Genomic DNA, 4,413 nt, shown 5'->3' with positions numbered 1-4,413 from the left:
CTGCGTAACATCCTTGATGCTTGGAAGTGCAACGCCACCAAATTTTGTTATAAGCCTGTAAGTTCACCCTGTATGTGAAACCGTTGAACATCAAAAGACGCCCTCCTTTCTGAGACGGTATAAATGTCACTGAAAAAAAACATGCAATTAATGAAAATATTCATATTATTTTTTTGACATCTCATCAAAGAATAAAAAGAATATGGAAGTCTGGGCATTAACGGGGCTGACGACCGCCATAGGCTGCTTTAAGTGATCACTTTACACACATGTAACATTTACCAATTCTACCCATTATTGACAAACACACTACTCAAATTCTTGGAAGTTGTATATATATATATATATATGAACCAATTTCAAATCGTTGGATCACTAGAACTTCACTAGAGGCATCATTGGTGAGATGAAAGTCGTCAGCCCATCAGTTTGGTAAGATGTCAAAAAAAATTATGTATTTTATTATGTAAATACTCCTATAATTGGAGATAATCCAGATTTGTGAACAAGTATTTGGGCACACTCAAAATGTTGTAAATAAAAATATTATTTGTGGAAACTAAAAAGAAGTTAATAAAAAACATAACTCACAAGATTATTACACAGAAAGAATATCGCGTATGACAGAATCAAATCATTCTTTGACAAAATTTAATTATTGTATGACAGAATTAAATAATTTTATGACAGTATTAAATCATTGTATGACAGAATTAAAAACGAAGATATAAGAAAGGAATGCAAGACTGAACAAGGGAACAATTGAATAGATTAAGAAGAGCTCTTTAACCCTTTGAACCCTGAAGTGCTCATTGTACAATTACCCTTACCCTCAGCTCGGCTGTCCAAACTTAAAACACAGTAAGGGACATTTTTTTTGTAGTACTTTTTTTTTGCATTTTTGGACTAAGTAGAATCTACTTAGTCCAAAAATGCAAAAACAAACGCACTCCAAAAAAAATGTTCCTTACTTTGTTTTGAGTTTGGACAGCCGAGCTCCTGAATAATTTTTTACCAAAAAAATTATATTTGACTAAAAATGAAATTTCGATCGAAAATTAATCCTCAGACAGAAAACTTATTTTCATTTGGTTCCTAATAATTGGACACAACTTTCAGTAGCAAAAGAAGAAAAAAAAGGAAAATTAGAAAAAAGTTTTTACTGCGTATTAATGTATAAATATAGCAATGATAACGGAATAAAATAATAAAAGATAAAAACAAAAAAATAGCAATATTCACAAAAAGTATCAATTTATCACCAGAATTCGACTTTGGAATGGTAGACATCAAAACAATTTTCAGATCCCGAACCAATGCAAAGAAATACCTCGCACGATTTGCACTAGTACACGGTCTTTTTGCGTTTTGGCAAATCTTTCTCTTTTGCATTAGGATTTGCACTTTTTGCCCGCTTGTATTTTTCCGCACATATAACACATCTATTATTTGACGTAGCTTCTATTGGTCGTTCAGGCATGTGTGTAGGATTATTTGATATTTTAAGATTACTTAGGTCGGTTATTCTATTTGATACTACTTCTTTTCGACGATATCCTCCTAAAATTTCATGACATAATTTATCAATAAACATATGAAAATAGATTTATATTATCCACTGACACTTCGTGATGGAATTGCATTTTTAATTTATTATTAGATTAAAACCAATATTTTTAGCTTTTCCACTTTTTTATTTGACCAGCGACCGGGTTTCGTCGTTACCGACATCATCAGACTGGTGAGAGGCTATTACTTATTATAACTTTATATAAAGTTATAATAAGTTATAATTTATTAAATATAAAATCGTGCTTTCAATACAAAAAACCTTTATAAAAAATATTTTTAATATCATGCAATACTTAAATTCACTCAAATTAAATTAATTTCTCATAAAATTATATCAAATCATGGTTATCAACTCCTGCCTTCTTTTATATATAACATAACAATTTGTATAGCCTCTCACCAGTCTGATGATGTCGGTAACGACGAAACCCGGTCGCTGGTCAAATAAAAAAGTGGAAAAGCTAAAAATATTGGTTTTAATCTAATAATAAATTAACATATGAAAAGTTTGAATTCGTTTTCCAGCATCTTTGTGTGGTTTGTAATAGTTCATAATTACATATCGCTCACTCCTTTCAAGTACGTCATATATAAAAAATTGTCAATTTTCAGTTGTGCATGTTTTCGGAATGCCCAGAAACTGTACTAAATGCCAGCAAAAGTGGCATATTTTTAATTTAATATTCACCCGCTACAGAACAGAAAGTTTTGTTTTTGTATTTTGAAGAAAAGGTATTTGTTTAAGTATTTTAAGTGTCAAAGTGTTTTTTAAGTATTTAAGTTTAAGTAAGTTGTTGGAATCATAGTGCCAAAAATAAAAGTGGTTAAAAACTAAATAAGTTTATTTTAAATTGAAAAAAAGCAATTTATATATATCTGATGGTAGCTTAATACTGCTCTTTTTAAAACAATGCAGTGTTAACGATCAAAAGAGCATGTATAGGAGTAATATTTTGGTATTCCATGGTTGTGGCTTTCTTTCACACTGATCAGGTCGTTATCGTAGGTCGTGGCTTTGGAGTAGCAACCACCTCTTTTAGCAGTGCAACACCAATATGTTTTATTGCCATTGATTCTGTTTTTACCATAAGTAAAACCATTCACCTTCAAAAGGGTAGTTCCAACCTTAGAAGTGATGAATGACACTGCAAGAAAAATATGACATTAAGTGAAGGGCTCAGGGAAAAATAATATAATCCCGTATTTTCATTATTTTGATAAAAATAAATGAATGTTAACCCTTTCGGCTCCATTATTGAATATGCATATTACATAATTTTTTTAGGATGAATTTTTTTACACTGTTGTTGGATTCCTTTCATATCGCTCACTCCTTTCAGAAATGTCATGTATCAAAAAACGTAAATTTTCAGTTGTACGTGTTTTCAGAATGCCCAAAAAATGTACTTTATCCCAGCAAAAACGGCATATTTTTAACTTAATATTTACCCGCTACATGGCAAAAAGCGTTGTTTTTGCATTTTGAAGAAAAGGTATTGTTTAATTATTTTTTAAAATTTACTACATATTTTTCAAATGGAGAAAAAACATTCAGGTTTTACCTAAAAAGATCTGTTGCACAGTAAAAAGTTCAATAAGTGGCTTGATATTTATTTTTTAATACATTTTGTTATATTTTTAAACTTTAAAAACGATCTCCTGAAATATCAAGTTTTTTTATATTTGACGTTGAAAGGAGTGAGCGATATGTTAGTTGTGATTTTAATAGCTTTAGAATTTTTGGCCGACGGTGGCGCCTTCAATCGATAATTTGTGAAGTACGTCGCTTACTCAAATACAGGTGAATATGTTTTTTTCGAACTCAAAACAAGTATATATTTATATACAGGTGCACAAAATGAACAAAACCATTAAAAACTTGAACAAAACCATTATAACATGAGTTTCACACAAAAACCATAACAAAGTAATGCGCGTTTCGCAATGACGACACGTTATGACAATAGATCCAGTACAACATTTTGAGTGTGTACAAATACTTGTTCACAAAATCTGGATTATCTCCAATTCAGGAGTTATTTTCATATTATTTTTTGACATCTCATCAAAGATGAAGAAGAATATGGAAGTCTGGGCATTTACGGGGCTGACGACCGTCATAGGCCGGTTTAAGTGATCACTTTACACACGTGTAACATTCACTAATTCTACCCATTATTGACAAACACACTACTCAAATTCTTGGAAGTTTATTTTTTAATACATTTGAACATATATGAACCAATTTTAATACATATATGAACCAATTTCAAATCGTTGTTCTTGGATCACTAAAACTTCACTAAAGGCATCTATTGGTGAGATGAAAGTCGTCAGCCCATTAGTTTGGTAAAATGTCAAAAAAAAAAAGTATAATAACTCCTATAATTGAAGATAATCCAGATTTGTGAACAAGTATTTGGACACACTCAGTAAAAAAATATTACGATGCCGAGTAGGTATTTGTTTTATTTTTATTGCTAAACTAATATATTCTTTTAGATCTATTGGATAAATGAGTATATCATGCGTCGTATCATTTTTCACAATATCGTACAATAAGTCGGGTGTGTGTTTTGACCTCCACCGAACCCGGGAGACTGACTCACCGAACCCTTGGAGTTCGATCGAACCCAGGTTAAGAATCACTGATCTATGGGCTAATGGATGTGGGTTAGAAAAAAAAAAAAAAACACCATTTGCTGTACTTTTTATTTTTATGAATAATGTGTATTAAAACATAGGATACTTTTTAACTAAACTTAACTAATTTTTTAAAAATAGTAATAATAATAAAACCCTTATCTGCACCCCAATGGTGCATAGGGCACTGCGTAATAC

The sequence above is a fragment of the Brachycentrus maculatus genome, unplaced genomic scaffold (assembly GCF_059751285.1).
Source record: "Brachycentrus maculatus isolate JH-2025_06_01 unplaced genomic scaffold, ASM5975128v1 h1tg000176l, whole genome shotgun sequence".
Classification (NCBI taxonomy): domain Eukaryota; kingdom Metazoa; phylum Arthropoda; class Insecta; order Trichoptera; family Brachycentridae; genus Brachycentrus; species Brachycentrus maculatus.
The sequence above is the reverse complement of the archived record's forward strand: the minus strand, read 5'-3'. Positions refer to the sequence as shown.